Here is a 20427-nt window from a genome sequence, read left to right on the forward strand (position 1 = left end):
CAATTCCTATCTCCAGACCTGGGTCTCTAGCCATTGAGCCACCTAGCTGCAGAAGAAAACATTTCCACCTTACTATTTCATGGAAAAATATCACTTATTTCTTTTAAATATCTTGAGAAGTATTTCAGAAACGCAAACTGCTTAATATAATACATGGACATCATTTTCAGTTTGTTCACAATGCTTTAATACACAGTAAATGCAAAATAAGAGCTCTCCTTTTCCATATGATAACCATTTGTCAGCTACTTTTTGAAATCAAATACATGAGGAATTTGCCATAAAAATGAAAATTAAATGGTTAGAGTTTTAAAAGCTCTAAAACCTTGAGAGGAACCAGGGCTATATCTAATTTAGAGATGATGTTTCCTTATAAGAAGATTGATGTTATGGCTGTAATGTACTCTGCTTCATGCAGATGACCAGAATGTATAACAATCTTCCAATTTTTGGATTAACTCAGATATGTTTTCCCTGGATGTTGCTTTTATGATTCAGACCAGTAAATACATGAGAAAGTACATAAAGCATGTGCATGCACGTGCACACACACACACACACAGAGTCAGAGTTCAGGCCGTACTGGGTCACGGAACAGGAGAGTAATTTCTGTTAATTTTTACTCTGGAACAACACCAGCAGAAATATAGCATTCAGCTCTGGGCGTCTTATTACTAATAATCTGTACAAGTATCTGGAGGTTGCACTCAGGGATGACAAATGATACAGGATTTTCAAAAACTCACAATCTCTTAGACTAGGAGGCAGAAGGAACCTTAATCATCACTTCTAACACTTTCATTTTAGAGATGAGGGAACTGAGACTGTAGTAAGTGACTTACCTGAGGTCACACAGGCATTTATCTGACCCTAACCAGGCCCTCTGACTGGATCCTAAGCCCTATTCTTTACAGATTCTTTAGTGAGATAATACGTGTAAAGCACTTAGCACAGTGCCTGGCATATAGTAGGAGCTTAATAAATGATTGCATCTTTCCCCCATGCTCATCTCATTTACTTTTGTATGTACATACATATACATATTGTATATACATATAAAATTTCATACATACTAAATGTTGCTGTCAGAATTTTAATTTAAATATGGCCTAAACTAAAGGATTCTATAGAAATCTCCATTTGATGTTTTTGCTCTTTATAAGCAATTGATATTCAAAATGTATGGAAGACAACAATGTCTAGAGACTTGGGGAATAAAGAGATGATCAGAATTCAGAAAGAGAAATGAAAAGGCCTCCAGAAGATATAGAGCAATTTGAATGAAATCTTACAAAAAGTAACGTAAAAAAACCCAAACAAGGTTAAATGAGAGGCTCTTGAAGAAAGAATAAAAAAGAGGGGGAAAGAGATGGAAAGATGATTTGATTATATTAGTAATCTGAAGGGTCATTACTAAAAAAGATAGAACTAGAGATTTGAATTACTGTCTACAGAGGAAAGAAGTAGATAAATGGTCTTAAAGTGCAGCAAAAAGAAATTTAGGTTAGAGTGCCAGAAAATTTGATTTCCAAGTGAGGTCATGGAATCTTCAGAAGAATGATGCAAGGGATAAATCCTTAGGTGAAAGACGGTGGAATTTAAACCATAGCTAAATGTTTCAACACTACTGAAGTACAATCTGTGGTCAGAACAAATGAATTAGCCCCCAACTTTATGGAATAAATATATTAACTCATTGGAGAGGATGCTTCATAAATAGAGGAAAGTGAAGGTGGTACAGAAAAAAGATGGGAAAACCTGCATTTAGTTAATCATAACTGGTGAAGCTATATGGGAGGAGGTAAGAGTTTAATTTGATAGTTTTGTTTTGAGTGTGAGGGCAAATTTTTCATGTTGATTGACTGAGGATGACAAATAGGTTGTAAGCATGGTGGAAGTTTTGGTAGGGGGATGGTTTTGGGGGAAAGATAATGAATTGTATTGTGAACACTTTGAGTTTGAGATACCTACAGACTATCCAGTTCCTGAGTACTGACACCAACTGGTTATGAGAGCTTGGAACTCTGGACAGAGATCAAGGGCAAATACATAGATCTTATAATCATCTACATAGAGATAGAGATGATAATGGAACTCAAATCATTGAAGTATACCCATGATTACTGTATGTGACTTGGATGATCAGAAAAGAATGGTCATACATGTAGAAGAAATAGGAGAGAAGAGTGTCAAGAAAACTTATAAAGAGAATATCCAAGGGGAAAGAATGATTGACAGTTCCAGAGGCTATTTAAAAAACTCCAACAAATTCTTACCTTCCATCTTAGAATCAAAACTGTATATTAGGTCCAAGGCAGATAAGGGCTAGGCATTAGGGGTTAAGTGACTTGGCCAGGGTCACACAGCTAGGAAGTGTCTACCTAACTGCCTCCAGACAGAGGTTATTAATTGTCTTGGAAAGTCAAGAAGGATGAGGATCAGGAAAAGAACCTTTGATTTGGCATTCTAGGAGATCACTGGTAACATTGGAGAGAGCAGTTTCTAGTTAATAATAAGGTCAGAAACCATAGTTCATAGGGTTTAGAAAATAGAGAGAAGAGAGGAAATTCCTGACAAGATTTTCCATCCCTCAGCTGCAGACATTTTTTTCTGGCTCTCTCCCATGGATGGAATGCTCTCTCTCCTCAATTATTTTCTGGCTTCCTTTAAGTTCCAATTAAAATCCCATCTTTTTACAGGAAGCCTTTCCAAATGCCTCCTAATCCTTATGCCTTCTCTTTGTTAATTATTTCCTATTTGTCCTGTACATAGCTCATTCTGCATATATTTGTTTGTATGTTGTCCCTCCCATTAGATTCTAAGCTCCTTGAAGGCAGAGACTGTCTTTTCCCTCTTTTTGTATTCTCAGCAATTAGCACAATGCCCGACATATCGTAGATACTTAATAAATCTTTATTGATTGATTGGTGGAGCCACCTAGTATAGACAGCATTGATAAGAACAGTAATTGGCATAAGAAAACAATTTGTTTGCCTTGACAGAATTTAATTTGTAGTGAATATGAATAGCCTGAATTCTGGCTTAAAAAAATAAAGACGGATATCATGAAATGCTTCCAACTACTGATCCCTCCTGAATTTTGAGGGCAATGCAATAAACATTGGGGCTGTTTTCAAAGTGAAATCCTATACTGTCAAGGAAAACTCATACTTTAATGAGAATTTAGTTGGTAATATTTTAATATACCCATTTTTATGTATATACAAGGATCTTGTGAGTCTTTATTGGACTAACTCTTCTTGACTGGATTGAGTGGGAGAATTCATTGTATACAAAATGTTCGTTGACAAAGGCAGAGTGTACATTAGAATGAATTAGAATTCTGAAATGTGATTTTTATCATATATTATAGACCAAGATCTTTCCCTGAAAATGAATTTTGGCAGAATTTAAAGGGGAAATGATAAAATGCACAAACTCTTGTTTTGGGTGTCACCTTTTAGAAAGCATTATAAAGCATAAAAAAGTATCAAGCCACACATGATACTTAGAGGACCTTTGGAATAACTGGATCTAGAAGTTTGCTTGAGAAGACCTTATGGAACAGACACAATTTTGAAGTATTGGAAGACATCATTTGGCCAAGAGAGCAAAGAGAGCATCTGAGAGAGGGATAATGACTTAGGTGGTGCCTCATAAATTGGGATAAGAAAATGATGTACAACAATAGAAAATAGATTTGCTTGAGAAAGCAAGACTAGGAGCATGAACCTATTCTATACAATCACATTTATTTATTTCTTATAACATATATAAAAAGGCTTAAAGATGATGAATTCTGGTGACCCATTGTCAATCCTCTGAATTATTATTTCTTTCCCTCAGAGGTGGTGATAAGGTAGGACAGATCCTTCCATGCTCTCCAACCCCGCTGTGAACAATAGCATGTATTTGCAAAATAATAGGTCAGGTTGAGGATCACAGTCTGATAATAATACAAAGAAAAGCTAACTAGTTAAGGTGGGGTTTGAACCTATGATATTGACTTCATTTGTGCAGTGCACTAAACAACTTCTCTGAGAGTTATTCATACTGTGTGCACGTTTACACATACTGGTGAAATCTTGAAAATAACTATTTGTCTGCTTAACTATAGACAAAGATTCATTTTTGGATAAATGAAGGAGATAGTGAATTGATGACTGATATGCCTATTATAAGGGTGAATTATTCAGAATAATTATTCAATTATTGCTAGCTATATGGCCCTGGCTAGTCAAGTTAGCCTCTGTTAGACTTGATTTCTTCATTAGTAAATGAGGAACAAAAGTAGCAATACCCATTTAATATAATTAAATTTCGAGGTGGAAGGCTTTATAGAGAGAACATTCATAACACCCTTTTAATTTTAGGTGAGGAAATTGAAACCCAAAGAAGAGAAATGATTGTCTGAGGTCATACCTATGATAAATGGCTAAGGTAGGAGTCAAATTTAAGTCTTTTGACTCCAAATTTTCTATGCCATGCAGCAATGGCAAACCTTTTCTGGAGTTCAAGTGCCCAGAGGGCAAACTCAAGTTCTTTGTGAGCCCCAGCATTACTGGAGAGAGCTGAGGGAGGAAGTGCTGGCTTTGGGAATCTAGACAGAGGGGTGGGGCATGGAAAAAATATCCTTGGGCACTGGGAAGAGGAGGAACGGAGCAGCCTCCCCAAGTGCAGGCTCTGTACAAGTGCCACGTCTTTGCCAATGCTGCCATAGGGTCTCTTACTCTGCTTCCTTGAATGTTGTGAAGAAATATTTTATTTTTTTTAAACGTAGAGTGATATAGAATTGTGAATTGTTTTTAGATGTGTGGAACATAGTTTCACTTTTAATTAAAAATCTCATTCATGCATAGGATTATTTTTAAGACCTATCCTAGTTCTTTTCAGGGCTCAGTCTTCAGGGGCTATGCTAATTTGCATGGTTAAGGACTCAGTGATTAGACTTAAATAATGAGTACTAAGAGAAGGGAACTAGAGGAGGGCAGGAGAAAAAACCTAGCAAAGGGTTCAAGAACTTTAAATGTCAATGCTATACAGGAATGGCAATAAGTAGAAAGCAGGAGAGATGTTAGAAACGTTGGGAATCTAAAACTAGCAGGCAAGACAAAAAGCCCTAGAGGCTCTGTACCATGAACACTTTGGAGGAGCCATACAGATGTATATTATTGTTTGTCCTTTGTTTTCTAAGAGGACCAATGACATCAAGGGGTGATGCCTTAACAAACATGAATTGGATTTAAGTGAGGCAGAGTTGCACAGTAAGCCTCACTCTCTGTTCTATAGTCGTGAAAGTCTAGTGGCAAGACAAAAGGCAGGCTGACTGGTGATGGCCTGCGATGAAGTAGATGACCATTGGTGTCTTCCATGTCTGACCAGGCTCTAAGCCCTCACAGTGCCTGCTTCTGCTGCCTTCATGGCTGTTAGACCAAATTGTTCTCATCTGCCCATTCTGCCAGGGAAAGTTTTCACATGCTTGGGGCAGCCCTCCCCCCGACTCACTGACAGGTTTGGGGCTTTTCAGTTACCCTCACCTGGATTTAGCCCATCTGCCAAGATGGGTTTACTGGGGTAGGCTGTTGTGCATGTTACAACTTCTTAAGAGTTACAGATGAGAACTGGGTGTTAGGTAGACACCAAAAGTTAATGAGCAGCCCTGAAAAAGGTTTGGCGAGCTTTCACACCAGAAAAATTGATGTAAAGACCTGAGATAAGAATAGCATTGAAAAGAAGGCATACATAGTTTGCAATCTGTACTGGTTGGGGTCTGTATCTACATCAATGAGATCATGGCTCTATGGATTGGAAGAATTGTCAAAGTGGTTTCAGCTTTTGCTGTCACAAAGCCACCATCTTGGTTCCATCCCCACAGCTCCATGGAAGTAACAGCATATTTTAAAATCCTAAATGCTAACACTAATGACATAAGTTACAAGATCCTCACTAAAATCCATTCTGATAAATATGGTTACTTATAAAAATATTACCTTTTTTCTTCCACAAGCCTTCCATTTTAGTAATTTTTTGACACTCCTTCAAACAAGTATGATTTTGACAATCTAGACTCTGTCCTCAAAATCCCTTACATGAGTAAGGACCCACAGCATGATGTGGTAGGGGACTGACTTCATGTTTCCCAAGACACTCTGCAGGAATAGGAATAGGTGTATGTAATAGCATGGAGAAGCACATATGTAGCTTTATTTGATTCCCATTTATTTTGTGTCTATCCACAGTATATATAATACTAGATGATCTTAGGAAAATTTCAAGTTGTAATTAAATTTGCTAATTACTTTTTTTAATCTCTTCTTTCCCTTTATCCTTTCATCAGATATGATGATTTAGATCCCATCTGCAGGATGGAGTGAAAGAATGTAGAACCTGGGAAAGAGTGAGGGTTAGGGAGGAGAATGATGAAGTCACAAAAAATTGCTGGTAAACAATAATCTATACATTTACTCAAGATCAGATAGTCTCCTTTGAAATATTCCAGCACCTAGATGCATGTCATACAAACCTCAATACAGAATTAAATAAAGGCATCTTTATTTGAAGCTCATAATTCTGATTAAACTAAAAGGGATACCAGAGAATTGTCAAAATGTCCATTACCAATTAAGAGTAGAAATTGTATTTTCTAGGAAAAAGTCTTGTCACTGGGTCCTTGGCCTTGTTTCTTGCTTTGTCCTACTTCCCCAAGGTTCACTGTTTTAGCAGCTTATGTTTTCAAAGACAGGAACAGAGTAACAGCTTGGTTCCAGGCTGCTTGATTGAGTAGGGCAGGAAACAATATTATGCCAGACTGTGATTGGGGTCAAGGGAGTTCTTCAGCTTCCACAACTTTCACAGACACCCCATTGTGAACTAGACACTTTTTTGATAGTTGGCAATTCCTCTGGGGGGTAATTAGGAAATACTAAGTGGCAAAACCTGTTTAGTAAATTTTAAGGAGTCTCTAGTGGGATTAAGCAGCTATAACTGACAGAGATGGAATTTTCAAGTTGATCAATTGCTAACTGCTGAGTCAATGATTTAGTCAATAGCATTTATTGAGTACCTATCATTTGCAAAGCTCAGTATCAGGCGTTTTGGAAAAGTTAAATCTAGATTTCAGGAAACCGGCATGTATGTAAGATATAGTAAGAATATACTTATGCACACAAGAATTTATGAAACACTTCTTTTCCTTTCCTACAAAGCAAATCTTACCATTTACTTTGCTGTATGGGTTATATAAATGATTCATAATTTTGATTTGTTTGCCTGGCTTGGTTTTTAGTATTTATATTTATATCATTTTCTTCATATTATTGCTAATTTTTCTAAAAGTTTTTAGGGTTATCATTGCCTCTCTATATAACTACTGGATACAAGTCAGAATTTGTTCTTTGCCTTCACTAAAAATCTTGCTTTGCTTAAAGAAAATGTGTTTCTTTATGTTTAGCTGGTAAAAATCTGTAGAAGACAATGCTTCCCAATTGTTTCTCATATCAAGTTGAAGGCAAGTGAGTATGTTTTAGTAGAAAAAGCACTGGACTGGAAAATCATGAGACCCAGGGTTTGACTTCTATCATTGTCATTAAGTAGCATGAAGCAAGTCCCTTCCCTTTCTAAAAATTTATTATTTCTAAAACTCTAACTATGGATTTCAATGACCTTTCATCAAATAGATCTTTCTTTTTACTCATTTTCCTTATCTTCTACCATGCCGTGTGGCTACCACTTACTGCTCTAATTAAACACATTATCATATCAACTCTATTCCAACTCTTAAACTTTCTCTTGTAGGAATGGTCTAATGACCTCTTAATTGCAAAACCAATAATCGAATAGTCTTTATCCTTATTTGACCTTCCTCTAGCAGCTGGCACTGCTAATTGTTATTCCTTCCTCTTGCTTTCTGACCCTGGTAGATTCTAGTTCTCATACCTGTCTTTTACAATAATTTGTCTCCCTTCTTCTGTACATCAAATTAATTCAAGACTTCTTGAAGACAGAACAAAAGAAATACCTCTGTGCCACAATCCTCTGATAATATACATCAAGGAAGGTACAAAACAAAGAGGTTTATGCTTGCCAAAGATATTTGTCACTGTGAAGAAGATCCAGCAGAGATTCTAAGTCCAGGAAGAATTTCCTGGTGAGGTCCTCCAGATGCTCCTGTTTATGGAGAACATTATATTGATTGGATCAATTTCCAAATGCTACAGAATCTCTTGGAGGAGATCTGTAATCACTCAAAGGAGTCTGGTTTTTCCTTTCATATAGAAATGAGATGAAGATCAAGCAGATGAAGAATACTTATATTTCAAACCATTTGTCTTTCTTTCCTTTCTATACTAACATGCCTGAATTTTAACATTTAGCATTTTGATGGACACCCTTTAAAGCTTGTCCATCAATATGTCTGTCTGGGTCAGATAGTAATTGTTGTGGAAATACATTAAAAATCAACTTTCTAGTAAAACTGAAAATGTTAAAAAAATATGTTCCCTTTCCAGAGTTCTGGGGAAAGATTCTTGGAAAGGTAGATGAGAGGTTGAGGACAAAAAGGTTTTTCTCAGGGAAATGTGTTAAGGTTGGTACCCATTTTTTTAACAAAGAATAACTAGTCTTGTTAATATTGTTGCCTATGATTGATATCATATGCTTCATTCTTCTCCATTGAGAAAAGACATTTATATCTACTAACGGGAGAAAGTTGTTTTATTTAAATAGGGATTGGAAATGGGATGGTGATTCAACTATTAATTCCCAAGTGTATTTAACATACCTTTTCCTTGTTCAAGACTCTGATAAATGTTCCCTTAAATCATCTTGGATAAAGTTATGATGGAACTAATGGGGGAATATGCCAACTAAATATTTCTTTCTTCAAGTTTAAAAAAAGCTTTAGTTAATAAAATTGTTTCAGAATTGAGCACAAAAACACCAAGTACAGTACTAACATTTTTTTCTTTGACAATATGGGACAACTAGTTGGACACTGAGAATTGAAAAGGAGGAAGAGGAGATGAGCAGACTAGATCACTTTTAGGAAATTGCAAAACTCCTTTATTGATCCCAATTTTCCTTGAAAGCAGAGGCTCATATTTTTTAATACCAATATTTTATCAATGTCATCACATGGCAGCAAACTATGGAATACAAATGCCTCTAAAGAATTAATAATGAATATGACACAGAGAGCAGTGGAGAATCCTATGACACATGTCAATAAACTACAACTTGTAACTAATAAGAACTCTAAAGAACACTAGTATCTATGCAATGAGAAATCAAGGAAGGCCTAGCACATTGGCTGGAGTTCATGTGGTTAGCATAGACCCTGGATAAGAGTCCCACAGGATGAACTGGCGTGGTTGGGTTGAGATTGCTAATTTCTGGTGAGTTGTTAAATCAAAGAGGTTGTGGATCTGTTTGACTATTTGAATCTAGAATCCATATATCCAGCTCAAATTTGTCCCTTAGGCTCTGACTCTCTGGCACCTCAAGCTTAGTGCATACAAAGTGGAACTCATCTCTTCAAATCTCCTTATTCCTACTACCTTACTGCTATTGAAGGAATTATATTTCCACTAATACAGGCTTGAAATTCCAGAAATATCTTTGTCTTTTCCCTCAATCACATCTAATCAGTGATTAAATCCTCTGGATGCCATCTCCAAAATATTGTTTTCATCTATTCCATCCTCTACATATATACTCTCACTAAAGTTCAGACCATCATCACCTTTCATTTAGATTATTATTGTAGTCTCTTAATTTTTCTCAATTCCACTAGACTCTATATCTATTCTTCATAAATATTACAAAATAATCTCCCCAATGTACATGTCTAACCATGCCCCTTTTGTTCAATAACTTTCAATGATTCCCACATCACAAAATATAGTGTTGGCATTTCAGAGATCTCCATAATCTGGATCCAAACTATCTTTTCATCTTTATTTCACAGTATGCCCCTTTACAAATTCTACATCCCAGCTAAACCAGAATAATATGTGACCAATAATCTTACATCAGATTCTTTTCACCTCTATGTATCTATATAGGCTATTTTCCATGCCAGGAACACACTCCTTCTCCATTTCTGCTTATTTGGGTAGTTTGGGAAAAGGCCTCTGAAACAGTAGTTAACTGATGATGAAGCTGTTCTACAGTGCAATAATACAATAAACATTTATTAGGCACCTGTCATATGCCAGTCACTGCACTAAGTTCTGGGGATACAAATCTGAAAAAAAAGAAAGCTAGTCCTGTTCTCAAGGAGCTTATAATTTAATAGGCAAGATAACACACAAAAGAAAACTGGAAAGTGAGGGTACAGGACACCAGGGGATACTTAGTAAAAAAAAAGGGCATCATGTTCTGTAGAGTCAAAAACCAAGCAGATGGTAAGTGGGAAAGTTAGCTGGAAAGTCCAGGTCCCAGCCTCCTATCAAGGAAAGCTTTGGGAGGAGGAAGAGGTTGAGGGAGTTAGAAAGGTGTTGAGTTTTCAGTGCTGAATTTGCAGCACGTTTTAAGTAAGTAGCTTATTCTGTAGGGCATCAATGTTTTGTAGAGCTGAAACCAAGAAGAGCTGCAGATGGAAAGTAGAATGGATTAAGCTATGAAAGAGATTACAGCAATGAAGAGGATGTCTCAAAGTTAGCTTAGCAAGCAGATCAAAGTAAGGAAGACAGGTCAGATGAGAAGACATGGGATATGATAAAAATCAGAAAGTTAGTATGCATATCCTGGGTTTCAAGGAAAAAAGAGGTGAATTGGGTGGGAAAATCCTAAGCATTAGTTACTTTTGTAATTCTTTAAAATGCCTTGAATACGTAGAATTACGGATTACATACCATTTTTGCTCCTAATATGATTTTAATGTCTCAAGGGGATGTAAAAATTAAGTTTGGGGCTTTTTCACTCTGTGATGAACTAAAGAGAGTAATAATAATATGACACCATATTTTTGCATGGCTATCTAGCACCAAGAGAACCTAGCAACTTGCAGAGAGACTATTACTGGAGCACATCAATTCTACACATTTATACAAATCTCTTTATTCTTCAAGAGGAAAGGAAGGGTTGAAGATCAAACACTTTGGTCCCTGGCTCTCATCAGTCTAAGAGAGAAGCAAGTCCCACGGTGGGTACTGTAGAATTGATTGTATTTATGATGATGGCTTTCATGTTTTTTTTAAAGGAATGCTTCCAGAAAAAAATGCAATGTAATTATATACTGTAGGTTGTGACCTTAATGATAATGAAACCATTAATCATTATAAAATTTGTGCCTGAAAAGCAATTATTTTATGAAAATGGTCAAAAAGAAAAGATGATTACCGCATATGTAGCATTCAATAAAAAGCATTTTGTAAACCAGTTTTTGAATAACACCAAAATCATATTGTTTTCTGCTTCAAAAACTTTATAATTGTGTTCTCTCTCAATAAAAATAAGTTTTTTTTGGTGAAAATTAAAATATCAGTGACTGAGATTGGGTCTTACTGCTAAAATCAGTGAAATAATTTTATTTGGTCATACTTTTTATGTTTAATTGGTTGTTTTAGTGTTATATATGTAATCTGGGATTCAATCTATTTATATATTATTTCCCTCATTGGTGGAGATCAATTACTTGATACAGAGAGAGGTGGAGTTAGCAAGAATTAGGAATCATCCTCTTAGTTTCCAGCTATAGAGTGAAAATTCATGATACTAGATTCTCTTCGGGGAGAGATCTCTGAAGTAAGAAAAAGACTCTGGGAAGAATCTAACCTGTAGAGGAGGCCAGCACCTTGATCATGTCCCAATTCCTAGCTTATCACATCAGAAACTTTGTGGAAATTCCCCCTTGGATGATATTTGGGGAATTCTCTCTTGGTTGAGTTGAGATTTCTCAGTCCAAGTGAGAGAGCTCATTTACTTTATGTATTATTTAGTAATATTATTATCTGTATAACTTTTCTGATTTCTGTTTGCTATTGGTTTGGATAAATGGGTTTATTAATATCTGATTATATATAGTCTTTATGTAACTGGCACTTGAGGGGTAAGGGAATTAAACCTTGGATATATAACTTAGGGTATTCTTTTCCCATTAAATAATAGCAATCAGGAGAGCAGCTTGAACCTACAAATTATTTCCTATAAACTAATACCTTCTCTCTGAGGAAGCAAAGTGGCCAGTCTTGTGGTGCCAATTTCCTTTTTCTCCTCCTGGCAGGAATCTAAGTCTCCCTTGGGGAGGGATGAGCAGAGGAGACTCTAGAGATCTGTATTTATGCCTCCCCATGAGTCCTAGACAGACTCATGCAGACACATAAGCTACAAGAGCAATGCACACAAACATACACATGCATACAGTAGCCATGATGTTCTTTCTTAAACATGAAATAAAATAAAACCAACTCCCTACCTCAAAAATCCTGAAAAGTCTGTTTACTATTTTTCTGTAAGTTAATCAGTATTTTAGTAATTCACTCAAGGAGTATTTATTTTAAGTGCTACCCTATACAAGGCATTAAGCTTGATACTTTGAAAGAGACAAAAAGAAGGGCAATCATGAAATGTATAGAGAAAAAGTAGGGGGATAAAGGCAGAATGATAGCACCTACTTTGTGATTTACAATGTGCCATTGCCTTGAACTCATGAAATTAATAATCTATTAAGGGAGATAACGCACACATAGGGACATAGGAAATGAGGTAAAATATAAAAGTGAAAGATGAGAAGTACAAAGTGCTATGGGAGTTAAGAGGAGGAAGAGACAGGCTCTGCATATGAGGAAACAGTTTATAAGAGATAATAGATGACTGGGGCTTTGAGGAATATGTGGGAATAAGATTGGTGAAGCTTAGGTGGACGAGGTGAATATTTTAGGCAGAGAGGTGTGAGCAAAGATGTTTAAATAGGGTGTGTGATGTGTGAACAGGGAATGAAGAATAGTACCATTTGGTTGGAAATAAAAGGGAAATGGTGGGAGGAAAAGTCAAAATGGTAAGTTGAGGCTAAGGTAGAATTAGCTCTGTGCACATGGGCCAATCACTTCATTGTTCTAGGCTTAATTTCTCCTAATCTCTATCCTGAGGATAGTGAATTTTGATGACCTCTAAAGTCCTTTTTTTCTAACAAATCAACTTCCCCAGATGTATGATAGGATTACACACAATTTGACCACTAGATGGAACTCTGACATTTTAAAAAGTGTTTAAAAAAATCTTACCATTTCCAACTTTACCAACAAAAGAAATATGAAAATGCCTTTGTGTTAATATTAATTCCACTACCAGACAGCAAGTTATTTCCTTTTCAAGATAAAATGATTGCTAGTTAGAAATGCAAAATGGAAATACTTTAGGAATTAAAATATTAATGTTCACATTTAATTGTACAAGAAGTCCAGCAGTATTTTCATCATCGACATTATCAATGCCAAAATATCTAAGCCAAAAGAAGAGATCTGCTTCAGAGTCTAGAGACCAGATATTTCATTATGAGAGATAAGAAGTGACTGAATTTATATATCCTGATTTTCTAACTAGGATAACATCTATAAATTCAATATGGTCTTAGTGTCACAACATTTTTATTTGGAATTCATCTTTTCTGTGAACTGCAGTTTATTTCAATACATGTTTAGGATTACATTACCCCTAGAAAACATTAGCACAGTTTAGCTATAGAAATCCTTGGAAAGCTCTTTTTATATTGAAATAACAAATAAGTATGGTAGATAAATCTCACACAATCCCTGAATGTCTAACATCAAGTAATGAAATAAAACGACATATGCTCTCAATTGGAAATATGTCTGTGGCAATTCCTCGTGATAAAAATGTGCTCTGAGATAATCGTGCTTTTTGGAAGATTCCATAAAATGTCTTTAATCCCCAAAGGAAGTAATGTTTTTGCAGCTCAGTTTTGCACAGCTGAGCAGTATCAGCTACCAATAAATAGCAAGAATTTCATCGTGCCAAGGAATACATTTTTACACTGGTAAAACCTTGATCAAATCACAAGAAATTAGTTTTTTCCCCTTATGATGGCTCCTAAAGGACTTTGACTTAACAAAGAAAACATGCCTAACAGCTGAGTTTCTGTATTTAGGGTACCTAAAAGTTTGAAAAGGCTGTCCAAGAGATCTTTCTTTGTTGATCAGATCAAGAGACAGATTGAAGGCATGTGCATATTTTGTAGTCTACTTTGCATGCATTTCCTATTCCTTTTCTCCAAATATTTGTAAGGTTATAGACTCTAGTCTTGAAAGGAACCTTAAAGATGATCTTATCAAATATTTTTGTTTTATAGGTATAGAAACTGAGCCCCAAAGAGATGAAGTGATTGGCACACAGTTACATAGCTAATCTTGCCATACTAGGTCACAAAAATCACAGGATTTAGAATTAGAAAGTGCTACCCCTTCCCATTATAGATGTGACTGAAACTCATCTTGGTGAAGTGACTTGCCCAAGCTCAAAGGGGCAGTCAGAATAGTCAGAATTTAAACCCAAGTCCCCTGATTCTTTCTGGTATACAAATTGAATTGCCTCTAACTTCCTGTCATCTTCCTGCTCCTTTTGCATGTGCCATCTTTGATATCTAGCCTTTTCTTTTTTTTTTTTCAACCCAGTATAAAGTATAAAATTAAGCTAATGGGCTGGGTTGAATATAATTAGGTTTACTTATCACATTTTTCCTACTTGAACACATATGCAGGGGGAAAACCCACCCAACAGCATAAGAGAAGAAGTAAATTGAATTGCTAGAATGAAAGTAACATTGAATTTGGAGTGAGAATTTGGGTTTGAATCCTAGCTCTGTCATCAATATTCTTGGGCAAGTAATTTCTCATCTTGGAACATTTTCTTTTCTGAAAAAATAAGGTTAGATTAGATGGTTACTAAGATTCCCTTTCAGCTACAGATGATATAAACAGATTTGTAGTGCTTCCCTTGTTGGAACCCAAAAGTCTTAAACACAACTGAAATATGCCAATTTCCAAGTAAGATCTATTTTGATTTTTTTTGGACAGTATTTTCCAGTTAATTGGAACTAAATGGGATTTGGAATTGGATTTTTGCCAATGCTCTGTTATATTTCATTTACCTGGCCTAAAAGAATATTAGCAGAATAATCAACTTCAAATCATTCATCATTATTCAAGAATTCAGTAAGTAGGGGATGCTAAGGCAGCTCTGTGGATAGAATGTTAGGGCTGGAGATGTGGCTTCAGATATTTCCTACCTGTGTAATCCTGGGCAAGTCACTTAACCTTCAATGTCCAATCCTTACCACTCCTTTTCTTTGGAAATGACATTTAGTGTTGATTCTAAGGCAGAAGGTAAAGGATTTTTTTTAAACCCTTGTACTTCGGTGTATTGTCTCATAGGTGGAAGATTGGTAAGGGTGGGCAATGGGGGTCAAGTGACTTGCCCAGGGTCACACAGCTGGGAAGTGGCTGAGGCCGGGTTTGAACCTAGGACCTCTTGTCTCTAGGCCTGGCTCTCAATCCACTGAGCTACCCAGCTGCCCCAAGGATTTTTTTTTTTAAAGAATTCATTAAGTAGTATGTGTCAATACTTATATATCATAGGGATTTCAGGCCCTCACCACAAATGGGATTCTGTCATTAGTATAATAGTTTCTAACTTTAAGGAGTTACAAAATCATTTTCCTATTTGTGAAACAACTTCTAAACAAGCAACAAACCTTCATGAATGTTTCACCAGAATGAATGTTCATTCTTCACTTGGTAGACAGTTGAGTCACTAACCATAAGGACCAATCAAGGATTATAGCAAAAATACATGGTTCTTAAGGATTTATAAAAATTGTTTTCTGAGACCTCATGGGGGATATTGAAAAAAGCAGCCCTAAATTTATAAGTCCCTCACATTCAAAGGTTACTCAGTGCAGAGAATAAAGCAAAGTGCAGAAACCTGGAGAAGCTTAATCACACAATAGACTGGAGGAACCATCAGAAGGGCACAACTGGCTTTGTGTTAGATACCATAGCGAGGAAACATAAGTTCCTAGCTTGTCTTTCTTGAAGTCAAGGGCTTTTTGCTGAAAGAGGATGATTAAACGGGGAGAGAGAAATCCTGTGGCATTACCTAGCCTTCATAAAGACAGCTCTCTTTTACAACATACTTTTCCATTTGAGAAGCTTAGAGAGTGAAAAAAGAACTAAAATCTGTTATTCAATGTTTGCCAAATAGGCCATTTTCACAAAATTTAAATAAAAATCTTTAGATAAATAATAAACTTAGTAATTTCTATTTGGAAGGAACATCAGAATCCCCCTAGTCAACTCTTGGCTCAAAGTATAAATCTCACCTACATATCCCTCATGAGTTGTCATCTATCTTTGCTTAACGACTTCCAGAGATTATTTATACAATCCATTTTTGGACTTTTCTAATAGTTCTGAAGTTTTTCTCTTTGTTGAATTTAAATCTCTTTCCCTGCAATTCCTATTTGCTGATTCTAACTTTGCCACACAGGGGCAAGCAGAATAACTCTTAAGTAATCCTTTCTTCCTTTTGAAGACAACCATCATATCCCTGCTATGTTTACTATTATTTGGACTAAAAATACATAATTACCTCAACCAAACCTGATATGGCATCATTTTGAGTTCCATCACTATCCTTATTTCCCCCTTCTATACATTCTTCACTTTTAAATATCCCTTAAAATATAATTTGATCAAATATACTTCTTTTAATGCTACCATATCATATTATGGACTCAGATTGAATTTGATATTTCTAATAATCTGTCAGTTTTTTAATATGCACTGTTGGCAAATCAAACCCGACTAATCTTCTACTGTGTAGTTGTTTTTTTAACCCAAGGAGAGGACATTATAGTCATTGCCATTAAGCTTTACCTTGTTAGTTAATTATTGTAAACTGTTTTGGTTATAGATTCCATCATTTTCTGTATTAATTATCACAACATTAAGTCATATAAAGATTAAAAATATGTTTTTCATTCAAGTAGTTGACAAAAACATTGAATAAAATAAGGCTGTATAGATTCCTTAATGACTCCATTAAATACTTCCCTCTTGGCTGACATCAGTTCACTGATTAGCATTTCTTTGGATGTCACAACCTTCTTTATATCTATCAACTCTTTTTGATAGAGAAAACTGAAGCAAAATGGAAATTGTCAAGTTTTTTCCTGCTCTCTGCAAACAGTGTCTGGTACATAATAAATGCTTAATAAAAGTCCTCTCTCTGTTTATTAACATCTTCCCATTTATCCCAATCATAGATCTTATTCCTTCCTTGATCTTCTTGCACTTAAAATAACTTTCTAAAGCACTAATGAATTTCTTTTAGCAGTTACCAAAAAACGTCAGCGCATATGGGCTTTAACCTTTCTGACACTAAAATAAGTTATTGATCTTCTGTTTTGACATAGTTGATACTTGCTCCATCCCAATAAATATAAACAAAACTCTTTGAGAGGATATTCCATGAAAACTAAAGCAAAACTAGGTAAGAGAAGGAGGACAATTGAGATCCAGTATCAATTTCCATTTTTGTAGTTGCTAAAATCAGTCTTTTAAAGAAAGGAACAGGGTCAGCTAGGTTGCATAGTAAATGCCTGAAGTTGGGAGGAACAGGGTTCAAATCTGGTCTCAGACATTTCCTAGTTCTGTGACCCTGGGCAAATCATCGAATCCTTATTGCCTAGCCCTTACTGCTCTTCTGTCTTGGAGTGAATACACAGAATTGATTCTAAAAAGGAATTTAAAGGGTTTTTTAAAAAAAGACTGTCATGCAGTCAATCTTCATGTTTTCGTGGAAGTGGTTTCTGTGCTTCCTAAATAAGTCTAGCACATTCCTGACAATTTAGCAATAAGATCTGTCAGGTCAAATATGGTGGTTTCCTAGGATCATAGATTTGGGGCTTGAAAGGCATTTCAGAGGCTACTGACTCCAACCCCCTCCTTTTATAGATGAGTGAACCGAGACTGAGAAAGGTTAAATATTTTGCCAGGCACACATGGCTGGCATTTAGGGCAGTATTAAAACTTGTGTCTCCCAAGTCTAGACTACCACCTCTTGTGCCACTTAGCTTTTACTTTTCTTTTACCTGTGAATTACAGAGGCAAATGTAGGGGAAAGAGAATGAAGATAGGTTATCAAAATACCAGTACTCATCATCATAAGGAATCTTAGGCAAGCAGAATAATTATATTACATTTTTACTAATTTCTTTCATATTTAGAGGAATACAGAAACAATGTTTATTTATTGTTTCCTTCTCCCTCTCACTCTTTACCCCCTCTCCAAGAAGGCAAGTAATATGATAAAAGTTTTACATGTAATTATATTACATTTTTATTAATTTTTTCATATTTAGAGGAATGCAATAAAATATTTATTGTTTCCTTCTCCCTCTTACTCTTTCCCCCTCTTTAAGAAGGCAAGTAATATGATATAAGTTTTACATATATTATTACATAATACACATTTCCCCATTTGTCATGTTGTGAAATAAGATTTATTGCTTATACCATAGAAAAAAACCAGAGAGGAAATAAAGTGAAGAATGGTATGTTTCAATCTGCATTCAGACTCTATCTGCTTCTTCTCTGGCAATGGATATCCTTTTTTGTCCTAAGTCCCTTGGAGTTGTCCTGGATCCTTGCCTTGTTGATGATAGTTAAGTCATTCTCAGTTGACAATTATACATTTTTGTTGTTACCATGTACAACATTCACTTCACTTTGTGTCACTTCATATAAGTCTTTTCCAGGTTTTTTTTGTGATCATCTTGTTTGTCATCTCCTATGACCCAATAGAATTCCATTACAATCATTTATCACAACTTGTTCAGCCATTCCCCAATTGATGGATATCCCTAAATGTATACTTTAAAAAGGCATGAGAAGGGATTCACTATGTATTAGTAAGAAAGGAAGAAGAAAAGTATCACTTGTATAGTTAGGCAATGTTTTGCCACATTGATGCTCTGAAGCCTATCTTAAATACATCTAGGATTCTAGACTGGCACAGAGCAAGAAAGAAGTAGAACAAAGCTGATACCTTTATCTTTATCAGTTCCTCTACTTTATATATACATTCTTCTCCTTGAAGCTACATCGATTGTTTATAGCAGTGGGGTGAAATTTTTGATTCTCACTTTTGTAAACAGCATACCAGATGAAAAGTGAGAATTTATTTTTCATATATTAATTCCCATATATTAGGGAGCATTATTGTGTATTCCTGTATTTGGGATCTGGGTCAGAGATATCATCTAATCTGCTGATTTTTGTATTTTCTTTGCCCTTGCAACTCCCAAGAAATATCTTCCTTTTAAACAGTATTTGATTAATAAATGAAGGGGAAAAGGGTTCTTTCCCTGTGTACATGACCTGTCTACCTATGGAGATGGGGAGGGCTGGGTAGGTTGATGGACCACCTCTTAATTACCCATGACCATTTAAAGATGTCTTGGGATGGCCAAGGGAATAGCTGAATAATGAGCCTGTAAAAATCTATTTATTAATCTGCCTGATCTAGCTCTGGTCAGCTTTGGTCCCAAGAGAGTCTTTGAGACCTTTATTGCTTTATTGGTTAACTGGCTTACACAATAAACCTGTTATAATCAATAAACTTATATTCTTACCCCCAAATCAGTCTCTCAAGGTAATTTTAATTGTAGCAAAAGCTCCACTTTCCTCAAGACCTGGGGAAGTGTGTTGTTAGCTGCCTCCTATGCTCAAATGTAAGCCTTGAGCCTCATAGTCTTAATAGGCCCCGTGTGACTTAAAATTAAAATCAAAGGAAAAGAAAGCAAGTGATGAGAAAGCATCATAAATAAGGACAAATAAGCGATGATAAAAATTCATTTTAAGGAAGAACACTATCATAAAGAATTCTGTATCTTTAGCTTTAATAAAACTGATGCATTAAAGATGATAAAAGTAACTAAAATAAAATGTAAATTAAAAACTATTAGAAAGCAAAGCCAGCTTTCATGAAAACATGTCTATTTTAATCTCATCACTGCAGATCATAGGAAAGGGTTGAATATTAGCATATTTTAACACAATCTACATTGTTTCTGTATTTAAAATGTATTGTATTTCAAGGAATAGAAATGTGAATGGATTTTAGACCTTTTACAGTTTCTTTTTCTTCTCTCACATCACATAATTTAATCGACTAGTCAATAAGCATAATGGTCATTAAAAGTATTATGTGCTTAGTGGTAGGTGTATAAACACTAAAGTTGTGGCTTCAAGCTTGCATCCTATTGGAGAAGATAACATGTATATTAAATTATATCCAAATATATGAAAAAGATTCAATTAATTTTTAGGGAAAGGCTTTGGCTTCTGTGAAGGGGTTATTTTGTGTTCAAATAGAAATGGCTCAGTCTGAATTTTGATTACACTCTAC

General features: G+C 35.6%; 1 protein-coding gene across 1 annotated transcript in view; it reads right to left on the reverse strand.

The window, feature by feature from the left end:
* The window catches only part of NWD2 (NACHT and WD repeat domain containing 2), a 171111-nt gene that overhangs the window by 46614 nt on the left and 104070 nt on the right, over window positions 1–20427 (reverse strand). The window lies entirely within an intron of this gene.

The sequence above is a fragment of the Gracilinanus agilis genome, chromosome 6, assembly GCF_016433145.1.
Source record: "Gracilinanus agilis isolate LMUSP501 chromosome 6, AgileGrace, whole genome shotgun sequence".
NCBI classification, from domain to species: Eukaryota; Metazoa; Chordata; class Mammalia; order Didelphimorphia; family Didelphidae; genus Gracilinanus; species Gracilinanus agilis.